Genomic DNA, 25,050 nt, shown 5'->3' with positions numbered 1-25,050 from the left:
GCCCAATTTCAGTCTTTCAGGGGCCCAATTGCCCCAAGATTAAGCCAATGGGATCACCTCCCATTTTCCAACTTAATCAACGTGCTAACTACGATTAAATCTAAGACAATTTCTGCAGCTTTGCTTCGGTGCGTCAATCGCTCCTTCCGGCGAGTTTCCGGCGAACTTCCGTCGATCATCCGATGAACCCTCGGTGATGCTCCTGCGGACTTCCGGCAAACTCCTGGACTTTGCGACGATCCACTTGGCAAGTTCCGACGAGCTTCGCTTGGCAAGCTTCTGGACTTCTCGGATCTGTTCTCGCAGAACCTCCGACGACCGTCCGAACTTCCGTCGAACTCTCGAACTCCCAACGTGATCATGAACTTGACTCCGGCGCAACTCCTGCTGCTTGTCTATCTTTCATCGTAGTTAATCCTGCGCACTTATCTCAACACATAGATTAGACAACAAATGACAATTGACTTCATCATCAAAATCCGAGATTCAACAAATATCATAGATCAACTCATGATTCGTGATTCATCATAAAGAAAATTAATCATCACATAAGGCATTTAAAGAATTTTTTAAACATAGGAGAATGATTAATTTAAGCATGCAATGTTTCAGTGAATACCAGTACTTTCATATTGTGAGTATCAATTTTGCAAGATCAAGATTATGATTTAGATAAAACTCATTCAAATCAAATCGTTAACTTAAAACTCATAATCAAGTTATCAAAATCAATTTTGAGATTCACAAAATATCATGAAATCATTAATCTAGATCAGATGGGAAAAGCATTTTTTTAAGTGTTTCATTTTAAGTGATCGATTTCATGTTAGCATGCCTTTTCATTTATGTCAATTGAAAACATGCATCAACATTTAGGATCGTAAAATGAATTTCATCATAAAACCATCAATCACAAAAATCAACATGTATAACTTTAAAATCTCATGCATAAAATCGTCAAATCATGGTATCAAAACTTTAATATTTTCATTGCAACATTAAGCAAGGTTTCAATGAACATAATTTTGAATGATTCTTATAAATGCCTAAAACTTCTTTAGTTTATATGATTGACTTTATAATAGCATGCTCAAATCTTTATTCTTATGTCAAAACCATACATCATATTTAACAAACAAAGACAATGAAAAATATCAAGCCTTCCAGACAAAAGCCATGTATCATCATTGAAAAGCAATATGAAAATCATCAAAATATACATTCATGCTTCTCAAGCACATAAATAAGATTAATCTCACTAGGTGTATATTCATTAGATTTCTATCTTGCATTAACATAAGACATGAAATTTTCATTATCATTTTTAAAATAACAAGCATGATCATATTTTTGCATTTTTATTATTAAATTATTAAAAATGTAATTTTCAAGAAAATTTAAAGAAAAAGAAAAATGCATCATGAAAAGCATCATGTAATTTCGAAGTAAATTAAAGGCATTTTGATTACCTCATCGTCGAAAGGCGTAAAGGCGTAGTTTACCACCTAGCCTTTGTTGATTTTCTCCTCATCTTCGGAGGAGCTCGATTCATCACAATTTTTGTTTTTCTTCTTGCGTTCAAAGCAAGTAGTTCCGTTCTTTTTACTTTTTAATTTTTGTTTCAATTGTAGTTTAAGTTCACCATCACTTGAGCTTGTGCTCGAGTGGTCTTCAAATGTTCTATGTCCCAAATCCTTCCTGTTCTTTGGAAGGTGGTTCTCAAGTTCTTCACGTGCATCGCACGTCATTTCATATGTGATCAATGAACCAATTAGTTCTTCAAGTGAAAAAATATTTGAATCTTTTGTTTCTTGTAAAGCCGTTACTTTTGAATCCCACTTCTTAGAAAGAGAACGCAAAATCTTGTTCACAAGTTCAGAATTCAAAAAACATTTGCCAAGAGCTCTTAAACCATTGATGACATCCGTAAAACGGGTGTGCATGTCACCAATGGTTTCGCTTGGCTTCATTTGAAAAAGCTCAAAATCATGCAGTAAAATATTAACTTTCGAGTCTTTGACTCTACTAGTTCCCTCGTGCGTGATTTCAAGAGTGCACCAAATATCGAAAGCCGTTTCGCACAAAGAAACCCGATTGAACTCATTTTTGTCCAAAGCGCAAAATAATGCATTCATAGCCTTTGCGTTTAAAGAAAAATACTTCTTCTCCAAATCCGACCATTCGTTCATCGGTTTAGAGGGAAGTTGAAAACTGTTTTCAATGATATTCCATAAATCTAAATTCGTAGAAATCAAGAAAACTCTCATTCGAGTTTTCCTATAAGTGTAGTCCAATCCGTTAAACAACGGTGGACGAAAGACCGAAAAGCCCTCTTGAAAGCCATGAAGAGCCATTTCTCTCGGGTGTAAATCCGAAATGAGAAAAACTGGGCTCTGATACCAATTGTTAGGATCGAGAGCACTAAGAGGGGGGGAGTAAATTAGTGCAGCGGAAATCTTTCAGCGATTAAAACCGAAAGCTGCGTTCGTTCGATAAAAACGATTTCGATGTAAAAGTCGATTCTGTATAGGTCTGTTGAAGAACAGAAAGAGGAGAACTTTTGGGCTTTACACAAATTTGAGCTCTTAGAATCACAGAAAAGATCAAGATTTCGGTGTAGGTCTGTATCTTTTCAGTGCTGAATGGGTGGGGTATTTATAGGCCCCAACCCAATTCATATTTGGAGTTCAAAACGATCAAATCCCGGAATTCCGGGATCAGGCGGTTGCACCTCCTGACTGGAGCGGTTGCACCGCCTGGCAGAGCTCGAAGACTGAGCCTCTGGGTGGTGCAACCTCTGTCAGAGGCGGTTGCACCTCTCTGCCAGAGCTCAAAGACTGAGCTCAGGCGGTTGCACCTCTCTGTCAGGGGCGGTTGCACCGCCTGAGTCTGGCTCGGAGACTGAGCCCCAGGCGGTGCCACCTCCTGACTGAGGCGGTTGCACCTCTCTGCCAGAGCTCGAAGACTGAGCTCAGGCGGTGCTACCTCTCTGTCAGGGGAGGTTGCACCGCCCAGTCTTGCTCGAAGACTGAGCTCAGGCGGTGCCACCTCCTGGCTGGGGCGGTTGCACCGCCCAGCTTCGCTGGGAGATCCTCTCCTGGGCGGTGCCACCGCTGACCCTGGCGGTGCCACCTCTTTCACTATTTCAGCTCACTTGGTTTGGCTCCAAACTTGGCCCAAACCTGTCCGAACTTGGGCCTAATTGGCCCCTACTTTGGTTATAGGATTAACACCTAATCCTAACCCTAATTAACGTGCTAACTATGATTTTAAAGACATTTTCTAAGCTATTACAAAGTCCGCAAGTCAAGACTTCTTCTGGCGAGCTTCCGGCAAACTTCCGGCGGTCTTCCGATGAACTCTCGGAAACCATTCTGCGGACTCCCGGCAAGCTCCTAGACTTCACGATTTGATCTTAGCGAGTTTCAATGAGCTTCTTCGGCAAGCTCTGATCTTTCTCGGCGAGCTCCGTGAACTTCCAATGAACGTTCCGGCGAGCTTCCGAAAAACCCTTCGGCAAGCTCCCAACTCATTCTCGGCTAGTTCCGGTAGCATTCCCGACGAACCTTCGAACTTCCGTCGAACTCTCGAACTCGCAACGAATCCTTCGCGCTTGTCTCCGACACTTTGTATCGCTTTATGTCTTCATCGTTATCATAGTTAATCCTGCACAATTAAAACAAAACTTCGATCGAGACAATTAATCCTAAGCAATTAACCAAGTTGTCCGGCATGTCATTGGTCCCTCGACGCTTCGTCTGATTCTTCGGCGCATCGTCCTATCCTATGGCCTTTTGCCCAATCGGCCAGTTGACTCCGCAACTCCGATATCCTTGGCGAAATACCCGCTCTTCTTGGCCCGATGCCCAAATCCATGGCTCGAAGCCTTCTGTCGCTATGTCGACCGATCCATCGGCCCGACGTCCAATCTTCTGACATGTTTCTCCGGCACAACATGATTTTCCTGCTTTAATTATCTCATCCTGATCAAAGCATCTTGCATTACTCAAAACGCAGATTAAATCATAAACATATATCAATTGGTTTCATCATCAAAATACGAGATTCAACAATCTCCCCCTTTTTGATGATGACAACTACTTGATGACGGAGTTAACCTTAACTCCCGGAGTTTAAACGCACTCCCCCTATCAATATGTCATATTGATAGAAACTCTTAGATTCAAAAATCTAAGCAACATGTCATCATAAACGGAGTTAACCTTAACTCCCAGAGTTTAAACAAACTCCCCCTATCAATATGCCATATTGATAGAAACTCTTGGATTCAAAAATCCAAGCAACATGTCATCATAAACTTATGCATAACATGTCATGTCATCTACATACTTCTCCCCCTTTGTCATCAACAAAAAGAAGTACCACAATCAAGTGTTTGTGATATAAGTTTAACTCATTGCATGAAAAACATAATATCTATTGTTACCATCATGCAAGTTTGCTATTATCTAATGGTAAGATATCAATATGTAAAATTACAATTCAAGTTCTTGATATCATAACGCAAGCATTTCAAGTGTTTATCAATTGTAGCATTTCATTACTTGGTAAGATATCAATGCGTAAAATCACGATACAAGTTCTTGATATCTTAACGCATGATGCAAACATGGCATAATGCAAATTTGGCAATCATAGCATCAATTCATATATCTCTTGATGATGCAAGTATTGCAAATATGGCAATCATATCAATTCATTTATCTCTTGATGATGCAAGCAGCATGGCATAATCATAGCATCAGTGTTTATAGCATCAATTCATATATTTCTCCCCCTTTTTCATCAACAAAAAGGAGAATGATATAAGCAAATTTTAAGCATAAGTGCTTGTAATTATTCATGTCATAACTAAGTTCATGTCATTTTCCAACAGTGAGTGATAGGATATCAATTATACACACATCTCAAGGAAAATATGACATGGAGATAGCTTTGAAAACTTCTTCCTTTTTATCTGTTATTATCTTTTTACATGAAGGAGGAAAGCCATATGTGAAGTTCAAATCGATAAGATATTAAAACACACTTCATTTTTGCAAGGATTAAGATATGTAAGTGAGTCAAATCCTTGTATGTAAAAATATCTTCCTTTTATAAGAGGGAATCATCAAATATGTTTCTCGAAAAATATTTTTCACATGATAAGTGCATTTGCTAGATGATTCCATATGTCAAAAATCAATGATGTGAATTAAACTTGATATGACATATGCTTATTAAGTTCGGAAGAGGATAATGTATCAAGAAAATCCAAAAATGAAATTTGACACTTTCATACATTCGGACACGGTTTTACTAGAGATATTCAATTACAATCATGAAGGTAAAACATGCTCATTATCGTGAAAATTTTTGTATTTAAGCACATTATTTCTAACATGTAATCATGGCAAGTAATTGTGTAAAATCATTATAGCAATCAAGTGATTTGATCATTCAATCAAAAAAATCTGAAAAATAATTTTAACACGTTTAATCATTCGGACATATTTTTGCCATAGTTTTTCAAATGAAGATAAGGCATGCTCATCATCATGGTAGTATGATAGCAAGTTTACCATATACAAGCTAGCAAAAAATTTCTACATTTTAAGGCTTGCAAGCTTGCAATTTTGAGATGTTCAAGAAAGCAACTCTTGCTTTTTGAAATATAAGTTTTGCTAGATGTGCAAGTTACCTTTTTGCTTCTTGAGATAGGCAAGATAGCATTCCTTGGTGATGTTCAATATAGCTAAGTTCTACATCATGCAAGCTAGTGAATTTTATAACATTTTAGAACATGCATAATCACCAAAGCATCATAAATTTTAATGATGTGCAAAATTACAAATTTTGCATGATTGCATTTGTGTGTCTTGAGATTTGCAAGATAGCACTTCTTGGTGATGTTCAAGATAGCAATTTCTTCTCTTTTGAGAAGTGCAATTTTTGCTTTCTTCTTGAATTGTGCACGCTAGCTATCTCCCCTTTTGTCATTGTCAAAAAGAAGGGAAAAACCCTTTACATCAATTTTTAAATCATGACAAAGGTTAGTATCAATCTCATTTGTGCATCATAATATTTTTAAATTAAAACATGCACATTTTCAAAACATATAAACTCATTATTATATGCATGATTCCAAATCATCATTCATATTATTTCAATCATTGTTTCACTCATCACTATAGCTTATCATGCATAATATATAAAACTATCTAACATGATACAATCATTTAGTTTAAAAATATTTATCACTATTTTCATGTATGATAATAAAGTATTCATGATACACATCATACATTATCATAATAAAAAGCATATGCATCATTCCATATCATAAATATTTCAAATATTTCAAGGCATACAAGCCATAAATCCAATGACATCATGAAAGATAAGACTTCTAAAAGACATGATTCATTCGACAAATCTTTTTAATAGAGCAAAAGAATTATACAGCCAAAGATCATGATTAAAATATATCAATATCATAGATCAAATCATGATTCGTGATTCATCATAAAGAAAATTAATCATCACATAAGGCATTTAAAGAATTTTTTAAACATAGGAGAATGATTAATTTAAGCATGCAATGTTTAAATGAATACCAGTACTTTCATATTGTGAGTATCAATTTTGCAAGATCAAGATTATGATTTAGATAAAACTCATTCAAATCAAATCGTTAACTTAAAACTCATAATCAAGTTATCAAAATCAATTTTGAGATTCACAAAATATTTTGAAATCATTAATCTAGATCAGATGGGAAAATCATTTTTTTAAGTGTTTCATTTTAAGTGATCGATTTCATGTTAGCATGCCTTTTCATTTATGTCAAATGAAAACATGCATCAACATTTAGGATCGTAAAATGAATTTCATCATAAAACCATCAATCACAAAAATCAACATGTATAACTTTAAAATCTCATGCATAAAATCGTCAAATCATGGTATCAAAACTTTAATATTTTCATTGCAACATTAAGCAAGGTTTCAATGAACATAATTTTGAATGATTCTTATAAATGCCTAAAACTTCTTTAGTTTATATGATTGACTTTATAATAGCATGCTCAAATCTTTATTCTTATGTCAAAACCATACATCATATTTAACAAACAAAGACAATGAAAAATATCAAGCCTTCCAGACAAAAGCCATGTATCGTCATTGAAAAGCAATATGAAAATCATCAAAATATACATTCTTGCTTCTCAAGCACATAAATAAGATTAATCTCACTAGGTGTATAATCATTAGATTTCTATCTTGCATTAACATAAGACATGAAATTTTCATTATCATTTTCAAAATTACAAGCATGATCATATTTTAGCATTTTTATTATTAAATTATTAAAAATATAATTTTCAAGAAAATTTAAAGAAAAAGAAAAATGCATCATGAAAAGCATCATGTAATTTCGAAGTAAATTAAAGGCATTTTGATTACCTCATCGTCGAAAGGCATAAAGGCGTAGTTTGCCACCTTGCCTTTGTTGATTTTCTCCTCGTCTTCGGAGGAGCTCGATTCATCCCAATTTTTGTTTTTCTTCTTGCGTTCAAAGCAAGTAGTTCCGTTCTTTTTACTTTTTAATTTTTGTTTCATTTGTAGTTTAAGTTCACCATCACTTGAGCTTGTGCTCGAGTGGTCTTCAAATGTTATATATCCCAAATCCTTCCTGTTCTTTGGAAGGTGGTTCTCAAGTTCTTCACGTGCATTGCACGTCATTTCATATGTGATCAATTAACCAATTAGTTCTTCAAGTGAAAAAATATTTGAATCTTTTGTTTCTTGTAAAGCCGTTACTTTTGAATCCCACTTCTTAGAAAGAGAACGCAAAATCTTGTTCACAAGTTCAGAATTCAAAAAACATGTGCCAAGAGCTCTTAAACCATTGACGACATCCGTAAAACGGGTGTGCATGTCACCAATGGTTTCGCTTGGCTTCATTTGAAAAAGCTCGAAATCATGCAGTAAAATATTAACTTTCGAGTCTTTGACTCTACTAGTTCCCTCGTGTGTGATTTCAAGAGTGCACCAAATATCGAAAGCTGTTTCGCACAAAGAAACCCGATTGAACTCATTTTTATCCAAAGCGCAAAATAAGGCATTCATAGCCTATGCGTTTAAAGAAAAATACTTCTTCTCCAAATCCGACCATTCGTTCATCGGTTTAGAGGGAAGTTGAAAACTGTTTTCAATGATATTCCATAAATCTAAATTCGTAGAAATCAAGAAAACTCTCATTCGAGTTTTCCAATAAGTGTAGTCCAATCCGTTAAACAACGGGGGACGAAAGACCGAAAAGCCCTCTTGAAAGCCATGAAGAGCCATTTCTCTCGGGTGTAAATCCGAAATGAGAAAAACCGGGCTCTGATACCAATTGTTAGGATCGAGAGCACTAAGAGGGGGGGGAGTGAATTAGTGCAGCGGAAATCTTTCAGCGATTAAAACCGAGAGCTGCGTTCGTTTGATAAAAACGATTTCGATGTAAAAGTCGATTCTAAGATTAATTAAGATTAAGTGCAGTTTTCTTCTAAACGCAGTTTATGTGTAAACGCAGTTTGCGTCTAAGCGCAGTTTACGTCTAAACGCAGTTTGCGTATAAGCTCAATTTGCGTCTAAGTGCAGTTTGCGTCTAAGTGCAGTTTTACGTTTAAACGCAGTTTACGTCTAAACGCAGTTTCACGTCTAAACGTAGTTCACGTCTAAACGCAATTTGCGTCTAAACACAGATTTATGTCTAAACGTAGTTTACGTCTAAACGTAGTTTACGTCTAAACGCAATTTGCGTCTAAACGCAAATTTACGTCTAAAGGTAGTTTACGTCTAAATACTGATTTTGAAGATAATGAACTTTGAGATGCATTTTATAAATGCGCAGAAGGCAGTTTGCAGTTATGATAGGAGTTAAAACGTAAATGTAAACTGCAATGTAATGATCGTACGAAAACGCCGATTTACGACTAAATGCTGATTTGAAAAGATCTGAACTTAGAAGCTCGTTCGTAAAAGTGCAGAGGGCAGTAGATATTTAGGAGGTTTGCATAAATGATAAAGTGCTCAAAGTAAAATGCAAACTGAGATTTAGAGTGGTTCGGTCAGCCTTAACCTACTCCACTTTTGGCTTCCTCCATCGACGAGGTCACCGACGTCAACTAGAGGCCTTCCTTCAATAGGCGAAGGCCAACTCCCCTTTTACAGTTTCACTCCTTTTGACGGGCTTAGGAGACAACCCTTACAGACCCTTTCTCTCCTCTCTTTACAACTCAAAACTTGAAGAACAGAAAGAGGAGAACTTTGGAGCTTTACACAAATTTGAGCTCTTAGAATCACAGAAAAGATCAAGATTTCGGTGTAGGTCTGTATCTTTTCAGTGCTAAATGGGTGGGGTATTTATAGGCCACAACCCAATTCAAATTTGGAGCTCAAAACGATCAAATCCCGGAATTCCGCGATCAGGCGGTTGCACCTCCTGACTGGAGCGGTTACACCGCCTGGCAGAGCTCGAAGACTGAGCCTCTGGGCAGTGCCACCTCTATCAGAGGCGGTTGCACCTCTCTGCCAGAGCTCGAAGACTGAGCTCAGGCGGTTGCACCTCTCTGTCAGGGGCGGTTACACCGCTTGAGTCTGGCTCGGAGACTGAGCCCCAGGCGGTGCCACCTCCTGACTGAGGCAGTTGCACCTCTCTGCCAGAGCTCGAAGACTGAGCTCAGGCGGTGCTACCTCTCTGTCAGGGGAGGTTGCACCGCCCAGTCTTGCTCGAAGACTGAGCTCAGGCGGTGCCACCTCCTGGCTGGGGCGGTTGCACCGCCCAGCTTCGCTGGGAGATCCTCTCCTGGGCGGTGCCACCGCTGACCCTGGCGGTGCCACCTATTTCACTATTTCAGCTCACTTGGTTTGGCTCCAAACTTGGCCCAAACCTGTCCGAACTTGGGCCTAATTGGCCCCTACTTGGGTTATAGGATTAACACCTAATCCTAACCCTAATTAACGTGCTAACTATGATTTTAAAGACATTTTCTAAGCTATTACAAAGTCCGCAAGTCAAGACTTCTTCTGGCGAGCTTCCGGCAAACTTCCGGCGATCTTCCGATGAACTCTCGGAAACCATTCTGCGGACTCCCGGCAAGCTCCTAGACTTCACGATTTGATCTTAGCGAGTTTCAACGAGCTTCTTCGGCAAGCTCCGATCTTTCTCGGTGAGCTCCGTGAACTTCCAACGAACCTTCTGGCGAGCTTCTGAAAAACCCTTCGGCAAGCTCCCAACTCATTCTCGGCTAGTTCCGGTAGCATTCCCGACGAACCTTCGGACTTCCGTCGAACTCTCGAACTAGCAACGAATCCTTCGCGCTTGTCGCCGACACTTTGTTTCGCTTTATGTCTTCATCGTTATCATAGTTAATCCTGCACAATTAAAACAAAACTTCGATCGAGACAATTAATCCTAAGCAATTAACCAAGTTGTCCGGCATGTCATTGGTCCCTCGACGCTTCGTCTGATTCTTCGGCGCATCATCCTCTCCTATGGCCTTTTGCCCAATCGGCCAGTTGACTCCGCAACTCCGATATCCTTGGCGCAATACCCGCTCTTCTTGGCCCGATGCCCAAATCCATGGGTCGAAGCCTTCTGTCGCTATGTCGACCGATCCATCGGCCCGACTTCCAATCTTCTGACATGTTTCTCCGGCACAACATGATTTTCCTGCTTTAATTATCTCATCCTGATCAAAGCATCCTACGTTACTCAAAACGCAGATTAAATCATAAACATATATCAAGTGGTTTCATCATCAAAATACGAGATTCAACAATCTCCCCCTTTTTGATGATGACAACTACTTGATGACGGAGTTAACCTTAACTCCCGGAGTTTAAACGCACTCCCCCTATCAATATGCCATATTGATAGAAACTCTTATATTCAAAAATCTAATCAACATGTCATCATAAACGGAGTTAACCTTAACTCCCAGAATTTAAACAAACTCCCCTATCAATATGCCATATTCATAGAAACTTTTGGATTCAAAAATCCAAGCAACATGTCATCATAAACTTATGCATAACATGTCATGTCATCTACATACTTCTCCCCCTTTGTCATCAACAAAAAGGAGAAGTACCACAATCAAGTGTTTGTGATATAAGTTTAACTCATTGCATGAAAAACATAATATCTATTGTTACCATCATGCAAGTTTGCTATTATCAAATGGTAAGATATCAATATGTAAAATTGCGATTCAAGTTCTTGATATCATAACGCAAGCATTTCAAGTGTTTATCAATTGTAGCATTTCATTACTTGGTAAGATATCAATGCGTAAAATCACGATACAAGTTCTTGATATCTTAACGCATGATGCAAACATGGCATAATGCAAATTTGGCAATCATAGCAACAATTCATATATCTCTTGATGATGCAAGTATTGCAAATATGGCAATCATATCAATTCATATATCTCTTGATGATGCAAGCAGCATGGCATAATCATAGCATCAATGTTCATAGCATCAATTCATATATTTCTCCCCCTTTTTCATCAACAAAAAAGAGAATGATATATGCAAATTTTAAGCATAAGTGCTTGTAATTAATCATGTCATAACTAGGTTAATGTCATTTTCCAACAGTGAGTGATAGGATATCAATTATACACACATCTCAAGGAAAATATGACATGGAGATAGCTTTGAAAACTTCTTCCTTTTTATCTGTTATTATCTTTTTACATGAAGGAGGAAAGCCATATGTGAAGTTCAAATCGATAAGATATTAAAGCACACTTCATTTTTGCAAGGATTAAGATATGTAAGTGAGTCAAATCCTTGTATGTAAAAATATCTTCCTTTTATAAGAGGGAATCATCAAATATGTTTCTCGAAAAATATTTTTCACATGATAAGTGCATTTGCTAGATGATTCCATATGTCAAAAATCAATGATGTGAATTAAACTTGATATGACATATGCTTGTTAAGTTCGGAAGAGGATAATGTATCAAGAAAATCCAAAAATGAAATTTGACACTTTCATACATTCGGACACGGTTTTACTAGAGATATTCAATTACAATCCTGAAGGTAAAACATGCTCATTATCATGGAAATTTTTGTATTTAAGCACATAATTTCTAACATGTAATCATGGCAAGTAATTGTGTAAAATCATTATAGCAGTCAAGTGATTTTATCATTCAATCAAAAAAGTCTGAAAAATAATTTTAACACGTTTAATCATTCGTACATATTTTTGCCATAGTTTTTCAAATGAAGATAAGGCATGCTCATCATCATGGTAGTATGATAGCAAGTTTACCATATACAAGCTAGCAAAAAATTTCTACATTTTAAGGCCCGCAAGCTAGCAATTTTGAGATGTTCAAGAAAATAACTCTTGCTTTTTGAAATATAAGTTTTGCTAGATGTGCAAGTTACCTTTTTGCTTCTTGAGATAGGCAAGATAGCATTCCTTGGTGATGTTCAATATAGCTAAGTTCTACATCATGCAAGCTAGTGAATTTTATAACCTTTTAGAACATGCATAATCACCAAAGCATCATAAATTTTAATGATGTGCAAAATTACAAATTTTGCATGATTGCATTTGTGTGTCTTGAGATTTGCAAGATAGCACTTCTTGGTGATGTTCAAGATAGCAATTTCTTCTCTTTTGAGAAGTGCAATTTTTGCTTTCTTCTTGAATTGTGCACGCTAGCTATCTCCCCTTTTGTCATTGTGAAAAAGAAGGGAAAAACCCTTTACATCAATTTTTAAATCATGACAAAGGGTAGTATCAATCTCATTTATGCATCATTATATTTTCAAATTAAAACATGCACATTTTCAAAACATATAAACTCATTATTATATGCATGATTCCAAATCATCATTCATATTATTTTAATCATTGTTTCACTCATCACTATAGCTTATCATGCATAATATATAAAACCATCTAACATGATACAATCATTTATTTTCAAAATATTTATCACTATTTTCATGTATGATAATAAAGTATTCATGATACACATCATATATTATCATAATAAAAAGCATATGCATCATTCCAGATCATAAATATTTCAAATGTTTCAAGGCAAACAAGCCATAAATCCTATGACATCATGAAAGATAAGACTTCTAAAAGACATGATTCATTCGATAAATCTTTTTAATAGAGCAAAAGAATTATACAGCCAAGGATCATGATTAAAATATATCTATATCATATATCAAGTCATGATTCGTGATTCATCATAAAGCAAATTAATCATCACATAATGCATTTAAAGAATTTTTTAAACATAGGAGAATGATTAATTTAAGCATGCAATGTTTCAATGAATACTAGTACTTTCATATTGTGAGTATCAATTTTGCAAGATCAAGATTATGATTTAGATAAAACTCATTCAAATCAAATCGTTAACTTAAAACTCATAATCAAGTAATCAAAATCAATTTTGAGATTCACAAAATATCATGAAATCATTAATCTAGATCAGATGGGAAAAGCATTTTTTTAAGTGTTTCATTTTAAGTGATCGATTTCATGTTAGCATGCCTTTTCTTTTATGTCAAATGAAAACATGCATCAACATTTAGGATCGTAAAATGAATTTCATCATAAAACCATCAATCACAAAAATCAACATGTATAACTTTAAAATCTCATGCATAAAATCGTCAAATCATGGTATCAAAACTTTAATATTTTCATTGCAACATTAAGCAAGGTTTCAATGAACATACTTTTGAATGATTCTTATAAATGCCTAAAACTTCTTTAGTTTATATGATTGACTTTATAATAGCATTCTCAAATCTTTATTCTTATGTCAAAACCATACATCATATTTAACAAACAAAGACAATGAAAAATATCAAGCCTTCCAGACAAAAGCCATGTATTGTCATTGAAAAGCAATATGAAAATTATCAAAATATACATTCTTGCTTCTCAAGCACATAAATAAGATTAATCTCACTAGGTGTATAATCATTAGATTTCTATCTTGCATTAACATAAGACATGAAATTTTCATTATCATTTTCAAAATTACAAGCATGATCATATTTTTACATTTTCATTATTAAATTATTAAAAATGTAATTTTCAAGAAAATTTAAAGAAAAAGAAAAATGCATCATGAAAAGCATCATATAATTTCAAAGTAAATTAAAGGTATTTTGATTACCTCATCGTCGAAAGGCATAAAGGCGTAGTTTGCCACCTCGCCTTTGTTGATTTTCTCCTCGACTTCGGAGGAGCTCGATTCATCCCAATTTTTGTTTTTCTTCTTGCGTTCAAAGCAAGTAGTTCCGTTCTTTTTACTTTTTAATTTTTGTTTCATTTGTAATTTAAGTTCACCATCACTTGAGCTTGTGCTCGAGTGGTCTTCAAATGTTCTATGTCTCAAATCCTTCCTGTTCTTTGGAAGGTGGTTTTCAAGTTCTTCACGTGCATTGCACGTCATTTCATATGTGATCAATGAACCAATTAGTTCTTCAAGTGAAAAAATATTTGAATCTTTTTGTTTCTTGTAAAGTCGTTACTTTTGAATCCCACTTCTTAGAAAGAGAACGCAAAATCTTCTTCACAAGTTTAGAATTCAAAAAACATTTGCCAAGAGCTCTTAAACCATTGACGACATCCGTAAAACGGGTGTGCATGTCACCAATGGTTTCGCTTGGCTTCATTTGAAAAAGCTCAAAATCATGCAGTAAAATATTAACTTTCGAGTCTTTGACTCTACTAGTTCCCTCGTGCGTGATTTCAAGAGTGCACCAAATATCGAAAGCCGTTTCGCAAAAGAAACCCGATTGAACTCATTTTTGTCTAAAGCGCAAAATAAGGCATTCATAGCCTTTGCGTTTAAAGAAAAATACTTCTTCTCCAAATCCGACCATTCGTTCATCGGTTTAGAGGGAAGTTGAAACCTGTTTTCCATGATATTCCATAAATCTAAATTCATAGAAATCAAGAAAACTCTCATTCGAGTTTTCCAATAAGTGTAGTCCAATCCGTTAAACAGCGGTGGACGAAAGACCGAAAAGCCCTCTTGAAAGCCATGAAGAGCCATTTCTCTCGGGTGTAAATCCTAAATGAGAAAAATCGGGCTCTGATACCAATTGTTAGGATCGAGAGCACTAAGATGGGGGGGAGTGAATTAGTGCGGCGGAAATCTTTCAGCGATTAAAACCGAAAGCTGCGTTCGTTCGATAAAAACGATTTCGATGTAAAAGTCGATTCTAAGATTACTTAAGATTAAGTGCAGTTTTCTTCTAAACGTAGTTTACGTGTAAACGCAGTTTGCGTCTAAGAGCAGTTTACGTCTAAACGCAGTTTGCGTCTAAGCTCAGTTTGCGTCTAAGTGAAGTTTGCGTCTAAGTGCAGTTTTACGTTTCAACGCAGTTTACGTCTAAACGCAGTTTTACGTCTAAACGTAGTTCACGTTTAAACGCAGTTTGCGTCTAAACACATATTTACGTCTAAACGTAGTTTACGTCTAAATGTAGTTTACGTCTAAACGTAGTTTGCGTCTAAACGCAGATTTACGTCTAAACGTAGTTTACGTCTAAATACTGATTTTGAAGATAATGAACGTTGAGATGCGTTTTATAAATGCGCAGAAGGTAGTTTGCAGTTATGACAGGAGTTAAAACGTAAATGTAAACTACAATGTAATGATCGTACGAAAACGCCGATTTACGTCTAAATGCTGATTTGAAAAGATCTGAACTTAGAAGCTCGTTCGTAAAAGTGCAGAGGGCAGTAGATATTTAGTAGGTTTGTAGAAATGATAAAGTGCTCAAAGTAAAATGCAAACCAAGATTTAGAGTGGTTCGGTCAGCCTTGACCTACTCCACTTTTGGCTTCCTCCACCGACGAGGTCACCGACGTCAACTAGAGGCCTTCCTTCAATAGGCGAAGGCCAACTCCCCTTTTACAGTTTCACTCCTTTTGACGGGCTTAGGAGACAACCCTTACAGACCCTTTCTCTCCTCTCTTTACAACTCAAAACTTGAAGAACAGAAAGAGGAGAACTTTTGGGCTTTACACAAATTTGAGCTCTTAGAATCACAGAAAAGATCAAAATTTCGGTGTAGGTCTGTATCTTTTCAGTGCTGAATGGGTGGGGTATTTATAGGCCCCAACCCAATTCAAATTTGGAGCTCAAAATGATCAAATCCCGGAATTCCGGGATCAGGCGGTTGCACCTCCAGACTGGAGCGGTTGCACCGCCTGGCAGAGCTCGAAGACTGAGCCTCTGGGCAGTGCCACCTCTGTTGGGAAATCATGGGGGCGACATCACATGCGCAGCGGAAGAACAAGAAAACAAAATCCCCTATTCCCAAAAAGATGTTCGTCGTCGTGCGAAGATTGGTGCGAAAAATCCGTGAAACATAAAACTGCGTATAGAGTAGATTGTGTTACCTAGGGAGATCGTATATCCCTGTTTCCTTGTAGATCCTTAGGAGAGGGTGAAGGAGGTCAAACGTCCTCCTCTCTAGCGGTGATCCACACAACAGGGTTGCGACGACGCTCCTCAAAACTTCAGGCCTACACTGAGGTGGAGAGGGAGAGGAGAATAGGAAAGGCAAGCAAAGACTCTAGCCTATGAGGCTATGAATCCCTCCTATTTATAGAGATCCCGTGTCAAACCCTAATGGGTCCTTCCCTAGTGGGTATTGAATCTGCATCCAATAAGACAAGGGCTCCGTCGGATATCTTATATCCGAACCTCTACTCATCGCAATGCCTACCATATGTGTGTGACCCTCTAGGCCCAATATCGAGCTGGCCGTGAGTCATACCTGTCAGAACTCCTTCCAACTCAGTGAATTATTATCTCTGTAATAATTCACTTGACTCATCAACTACGGAAGTACTAGGCCACTACGCCGTAGTCCCCAAACGATACAGGGGAATCCAATCCATTGGACATGTCTGTCCTCAGTTACCGTGTACCTATAATCCCTCATCCATCTAATATCCCAGAGACCGTATATCGAGCATGGTGTTGTCAGACCCATATGGTTTCTACTCGAGTCTCGCTCTAATCGGATTCTCCCGGAGAACTCTTTCTCTCTCAACCTGAATGACCCTGGCCAGGGATTTGTCTGAGCAAGAACACATAGGATATTCCTCTCATGACGCCGAGAGTGGATGATCCTCTATTGATACTCAATAGCCCTCGTAAGGTCGACTACCACTCCCAATGACCAGCTGTACTAGATCTGGGAACAGCCAAACCTATAAGTCTGGTATCAAAGAGTGGAGCACTCATACAGGACATCCTTGGTGTCTCAAGTCTAAGGACCAGATACACCACTAGGACTACAGAATCGCTGTCTGACAATAAGGCATCATCAACCATCCAGCATTCCGTAAGCGGATCAATCAGTGAACTCATTCTCCAATGAGCACCTGTACTATATCCCTAGTGTCCCTACACGAGCAGCTATGAGACTAGCTGCATCCATCATATGGACGGGTATACAGCACACCAGTCTGTCCGGTTATCATGATGTCCCTCTCGAGTAACCTATGACCGGGATTATTTAGGATATGTGTTTAAAGATGAATCGATCTCATTATCGTGATCTCATCACGATCCGATTCCCATTGCACAAATCCAAGGACATCACAATATATATATGCACATATGCAATAGTTATAAAGTGATATACGCTAAAATATAATAAGCAAAAAGATTCTGTATCAAGTCACACGTGCCATCACTCACGTGATTGGCTTGCCGGGCACCTATGACTAGCAATCTCCCACTTGACCTAAAGCCAATCACCTATGTGTCTGATCCCCATCAGACCCCCTGTGACGCTCAAAGACAAAATGAGACAACGGCTTTGTCAGTGGATCTGCAATGTTATCTTCGGATGGAACTCTTTCCACTGCTACATATCCTCGGGTTACGATCTCTCTGATAAGTTGGAACCTCCTCAGAACACTTCTGATGAGACCCGGGTTCCCTTATTTGAGTAATCGCCCCGTTGTTGTCGCAATATAAGGAGATCGGCTCCTCGCTACTTGGCACGACTCCCAAATCTGTAATGAACTTCTTCAACCAGACTCCCTCCTTTGCTGCATCAGATGCAGCAATGTACTCTGCCTCTGTGGTCGAGTCAGCAGTGGTATCTTGCTTGGAACTCTTCCAGCACACTGCTCCTCCATTCAAGGTCTACACATACCCTGAATTTAACTTGCTATCATCGACATCAGACTGAAAACTTGAGTTAGTGTAGCCTTCAATCTTAAGGCTATTACCTCCATATACTAGTAAAAGATCCTTAGTCCTTCTCAAGTACTTAAGGATACACTTTACTGCTTTCCAGTGCTACAAGCCTGGATCCGCCTGATACCTGCTCATGACACTCAGAGCATGCGCTATATCAGGCCTAGTACATAGCATGGTATACATGATAGACCCTATTGCTGAGGCATAAGGTATCATATTCATGTTTGCCCTTTCTTTTGGAGTCTTTGGGGACATACTCGTAGAAAGCGATATCCCATGTCTCATCGGTATGAGACCTCTCTTGGAATTTTTCATGCCAAACCTTTTGACAATGGTTTCTATATACCGAGACTGGGACAAGCCAAGCATCCTCTTGGATCTATCTCTATAGATTCTAATCCCCAAGATATATGATGCTTCCCCTAAGTCCTTCATGGAGAAGTGTCTAGATAACCAAGCCTTTACTGTGGATAGCATTCTTACATCATTCCCAATGATGAGGATGTCATCCACATATAACACCAAAAAGGTGATAGCGCTCCCACTTACCTTTCTGTATACACAAGGCTCTTCTTCGTTCTTAACGAAGTCATAAGATCTGATTGCCTCATCAAATCTTATGTTCCAACTTCGGGAAGCTTGCTTTAGTCCATAAATGGATCTAAGCAACCTACACACCTTATCTGGGCAGTTCTTGGACACGAATCCCTCAGGTTTCATCATATACACCTCCTCCTCGAGGTTCCCATTGAGGAATGTAGTTTTCACATCCATCTGTCAGATCTCATAATCATAGTGTGCTGCAATAGCCAATAGAATTCTGATGGATTTTAGCATTGCTACGGGTGAGAAGGTTTCGTCGTAGTCAACACCTTGCCTTTGACGATACCCCTTAGCCACTAGCCTTGCTTTATAGGTCTCTACCTTTCCATCTACTCCAATCTTTTTTCTTAAAGATCCACTTGCAACCGATGGGTACAATACCTTCGGGCGCATCAACTAGGTTTCAAACCTTATTGGAGTACATAGAATCCATCTCAGAATTCATGGCTTCTTGCCACTTCCCGGAGTCTATACTCATAATAGCCTCCTCGTAGGTCTGAGGATCAATATTCTCTACATCCTCTCCTCTAATATGTCCCACATATCTCTCAGGAGGATGGGATACTCTATCAGACCTACGTAAAGTTGATACTTGTGTATTAGGTACCTGAACAGACTCGGGCTGTAGAGTGGTGCTTGAGCTTGGTTCTCCAACCACGCTCAACTCTATCATTCTCCCACTGTCTCCGCCAAGAATGTGTTCCTTCTCAAGGAACACTGCTCTCTTAGCTACAAAGACCTTTTGGTCCTCGAGATGATAGAAATAATACCCACAAGTTTCCTTGGGGTATCCCACAAATTTGCATCGCTCTATCCTTGATTCTAACTTATTGGGGTTGTGTCTTTTAACATGGGCAGGGCAGGGCAGCCCCAAATCTTAACAACCTTAAGATCAGGCTTCTTCCCTTTCCATATCTCATATGGTGTAGACACTACCGACTTAGTTGGAATTTTGTTCAGAAGGTAAGCTGCGGTTTCTAGGGCATATCCCCAGAATGAGATGGGTAGGTCAGCGAAACTCATCATGGACCATACCATATATAATAATGTATGATTTCTCCTTTCAGAGACACCATTGAGCTGAGGTGTATAAGGAGGTGTCCATTGGGATAATATCCCATGGTCCTTGAGGAACTGAGTAAACTCTGTACTTAAGTACTCACCTCCTCGATCTAATCGAAGAGTTTTGATACTCTTTCCAGTCTGGTTCTCCACCTCATTCTTATACTCTCTGAATTTCTCAAAGGCCTCGGACTTGTACTTCATTAAGTACACATATCCATACCTTGAGAAATCATTAGTAAATGTAATGAAGTAGAAGTAACCTCCAATGGCATGAGTTGACATGGGTCCACATACATCACTATGTATGAGTTCCAACAACTCAGTGGCTCTCTCTCCAATTCCACTAAATGGAGAGTTGGTCAATTTTCCACGAATGCAAGGTTCACAAGTTGCATATGACACGTAGTCGAATGGATCTAGATATCCATTATTTAGCAACTTTTGAATCCTTCTTTCATGGATGTGACCTAGCCTACAATGTCATAGGTATGCACTGTTCACTTCATCTCGTTTCCTCTTAGACACTTACATTCATGATATGTGGAGTAGTATCTTGCATAAACAAACCTTTATGCAATATTCCTCTCGTCAATCTCCCCTCGGCTTTGCTAGAATTTATAATAAATTGTAGATGTGATAAGCAATACTGGTATCCAATACCAATGCATTATCACAAAATTCTGAGAATTGGAGATTGATCATGAATGTACCTGAAGCTTCTCCAAGCTTCTATTTCGCCCTCTCTGCAAGGTACTCTTTGCAGTTTCTCTTCCAGTGCCCATCTTTACCACAGTGGAAGCACTGGCCTTTGTCCTTTATTGGGTCTTTCTTAGCAACTTTTGCTTTACTTGGTCTGCCCTTGCCCTTTCCCTTCTTAAGGGACCTTTCTGCTTTCCTTTTCTTTCTGGTCTCACCAGTGTAGAGAACTGGCTTCTCTTTCTTAATAGTACTCTCTGCCTCCCTCAACATATTGAGGAGCTTTGGGAGAGTCACCTCAAGCTTGTTCATATTAAAATTCATTATGAACTATAAAAAAGAATCTGGTAGGGACTGAAGTACAATGTCCACACACAAGTTATCCTCTAGGACCATTCCTAGACCTGTGAGTTTCTCTATCCACTCAATCATCTTTAGGACATGGTTCTGAACCGGTGTCCCCTCAGTCATCCTAGCGCGGAAAAGGCTCTTGGATATCTCATATCGTTGAGTCCTTCCCTATTCCTCAAACAATTTACGAACATGTAGGAGAATGGATCTGGCATCCATCTTTTCATGTTGTCTCTGTAACTCAGGAGTCATAGAGCCCAACATATAGCATTGAGCAAGAGTGGAGTCATCAATGTACTTCACGTAGCGAGCGATCTCATCCTCGTTTGCCCCTTCTTCAGGCGTAGGCATCACTGTATTAAGGACGTACACGATTTTCTCCGCTGTGAGAACAATTCTCAAGTTACGGAGCCAATCCGTATAATTTGGACCAGTGAGGCGGTTGACATCAAGTATGCCACGTAAGGGATTTGAAAGCGACATTTTCTGAAAATAAAGATGTAACAGAAATGAATAACATGCAGATTTTGAAAGAAATAAACTATCAAGATATGGACTTCTATCTTAATATGCTCCCACTATTTTACTATCGAGTCACGCGACACCCTCAGCACGTAAAACGGAAGTCTCCGGCAGACTTCTAGTGGGGATCAGGATCCAATCAGCGTCTTAGTGTAACCTCGAGGGACTCGACCAATCACACTAAGCCTAAAAGGTAGGCAACTCTTGCCGATCACAACTCCTTGTGATTCCCGTCCTGTTCGGCCTCCGAATCACCATGGCCTCGAGGGACTCGACCAACCATGATGCTCGGTTAAGTCAACACCTTCGTTACAAGATGAGTCTGATTTGATGATATACCCTCGAGGGACTCGACCAAGTATACCATGCCCTCAGGTCACCGATGACATCTCTATGTCGTAAGCAAGATAGCGAATCGCGATATAGGTGAGTCTCGAGGGACTCGACCAACTCAACCTACACCGGGAATCGGTTCCTACTCATAACGATGGAAGGCCACGTGGGTCAATCTAATTGCCTCACGTTTACCGACTTAATATTACCGAGAGATGTTTCTAAGATTTGGTCTCCTAATATGACATGTCACACATATACATATTTAATATATATCTACATCGCATGTAAATATATATACTTATCTAGTATGTGTATAATCAATTACACTAGATGATCATGGACCACAACCTAATATGATTAGGCCCGAGCCAGTAGGCCTAATCACTCACATCAAGATCTATGTGTGCAACGGTGCATCTCCATGCCCTGTGATCGTCCATCTCATCCTCGTCGGTTCCGTCGACATCTTGATGCATCTCCATGCATCACGATCGTCCGTCTCGTGGGTCCCGCTATCGCATCCACGCTCCCGCTGCGCCTCCTAATGTGATTACAACTTAATCATAGGCACGCAGGCCCGACAATAAACGAGAAATATAATGGAGGTTCGCAGACCTCAATAATAATAATCACAAGTACACACATCACACGGTCCATGATCATCCGTCCACACATCATACATCACATGTATAAATAATCATCATCATGTAGGACAACTAGATAATAATAAAAATAATAATCAACTAAACCTTTTAATTAATTAATATTTTTCTGAAATCAGGGACATGTGGGGAATTTCTCAATTCCTAAGGGTATTTTCATAATTTGGACAAAAGACAGAAACTGGAATTTCTCAAATTCCGAGGGGCAAAACTGTCTTTTGCCCAGAAAACACTAATGTCCTTTCTCCCTTTCGCTGCTGCCGCCGCCGCCACCCTGCCGGCGGGGGCCTGTGCGGCGAGGGGCGGGGCGCTCAAGTTCTTTGGAAGGTGGTTCTCAAGTTCTTCACGTGCATTGCACGTCATTTCATATGTGATCAATGAACCAATTAGTTCTTCAAGTGAAAAAATATTTGAATCTTTTGTTTGTTGTAAAGCCGTTATTTTTAAATCCCACTTCTTAGAAAGAGAACACAAAATCTTGTTCACAAGTTCAGAATTCAAAAAACATTTGCCAAGAGCTCTTAAACCATTGATGACATCCGTAAAACGAGTGTGCATGTCACCAATGGTTTCGCTTGGCTTCATTTGAAAAAGCTCGAAATCATGCAGTAAAATATTAACTTTTGTGTCTTTGACTCTACTAGTTCCCTCGTGCGTAATTTCAAGAGTGCACAAAATATCGAAAGTCGTTTCGCACAAAGAAACCCGATTGAACTCATTTTTGTCCAAAGCGCAAAATAAGGCATTCATAGCCATTGCGTTTAAAGAAAAATACTTCTTCTCCAAATCCGACCATTCGTTCATCGGTTTAGAGGGAAGTTGAAAACTGTTTTCAATGATATTCCATAAATCTAAATTCGTAGAAATCAAGAAAACTCTCATTCGAGTTTTCCAATAAGTGTAGTCCAATCCGTTAAACAACGGTGGATGAAAGACCGAAAAGCCCTTTTGAAAGCCGTGAAGAGCCATTTCTCTCGGGTGTAAATCCGAAATGAGAAAAACCAGGCTCTGATACCAATTGTTAGGATCGAGAGCACTAAGAGGGGGGGGAGTGAATTAGTGCAACGGAAATCTTTCAGCGATTAAAACCGAAAGCTGCGTTCGTTCGATAAAAACGATTTCGATGTAAAAGTCGATTCTAAGATTTCTTAAGATTAAGTGCAGTTTTCTTCTAAACGTAGTTTACATGTAAACATAGTTTGCGTCTAAACGTAGTTTACGTCTAAACGTAGTTTGCGTCTAAGCTCAGTTTGCGTCTAAGTGCAGTTTTACGTTTAAACGCAGTTTGCGTCTAAACGCAGTTTTACGTCTAAACGTAGTTCACGTCTAAACGCAGTTTGCGTCTAAACACAGATTTATGTCTAAACGTGGTTTACATCTAAACGTAGTTTACATCTAAATGCAGTTGGCGTCTAAACGTAGATTTACGTCTAAACGTAGTTTACGTCTAAATACTGATTTTGAAGATAATGAACTTTGAGATGCATTTTATAAATGCGCAGAAGGTAGTTTGCAGTTATGATAGGAGTTAAAACGTAAATGTAAACTACAATGTAATGATCGTACGAAAACGTTGATTTACGTATAAATGATGATTTGAAAAGATCTGAACTTAGAAGCTCGTTCGTAAAAGTGCAGAGGGCAGTAGATATTTAGGAGGTTTGCAGAAATGATAAAGTGCTCAAAGTAAAATGCAAACCAAGATTTAGAGTGGTTCGGTCAGCCTTGACCTACTCCACTTTTGGCTTCCTCCACCGACGAGGTCACCGACGTCAACTAGAGGCCTTCCTTCAATAGGCGAAGGCCAACTTCCCTTATACAGTTTCACTCCTTTTGACGGGCTCCGGAGACAACCCTTACAGACCCTTTCTCTCCTCTCTTTACAACTCAAAACTTGAAGAACAGAAAGAGGAGAACTTTTGGGCTTTACACAAATTTGAGCTCTTAGAATCACAGAAAAGATCAAGATTTCGGTGTAGGTCTGTATCTTTTCAGTGCTAAATGGGTGGGGTATTTATAGGCCCCAACCCAATTCAAATTTGGAGCTCAAAACGATCAAATCCCAGAATTCCGGGATCAGGCGGTTGCACCTCCTGATTGGAGCGGTTGCACCGCTTGGCAGAGCTCGAAGACTGAGCCTCTGGGCGGTGCCACCTCTGTCAGAGGCGGTTGCACCTCTCTGCCAGAGCACGAAGACTGAGCTCAAGCGGTTGCACCTCTCTGTCAGGGGCGGTTTCACCGCCTGAGTTTGGCTCGGAGACTGAGCCCCAAGCGGTGCCACCTCCTGACTGAGGCGGTTGCACCTCTCTCCCAGAGCTCGAAGACTGAGCTCAGGCGGTGCTACCTCTCTGTCAGGGGAGGTTGCACCGCCCAGTCTTGCTCGAAGACTGAGCTCAGGCGGTGCCACCTCCTGGCTGGGGCGGTTGCACTGCCCAGCTTTGCTGGGAGATCCTCTCCTGGGCGGTGCCACCGCTGACCCTTGCGGTGCCACCTCTTTCACTATTTCAGCTCACTTGGTTTGGCTC

This window comes from Musa acuminata, chromosome BXJ3-8 (assembly GCF_036884655.1).
Source record: "Musa acuminata AAA Group cultivar baxijiao chromosome BXJ3-8, Cavendish_Baxijiao_AAA, whole genome shotgun sequence".
NCBI lineage: Eukaryota > Viridiplantae > Streptophyta > Magnoliopsida > Zingiberales > Musaceae > Musa > Musa acuminata.
Note: the sequence above shows the minus strand (reverse complement) of the source record.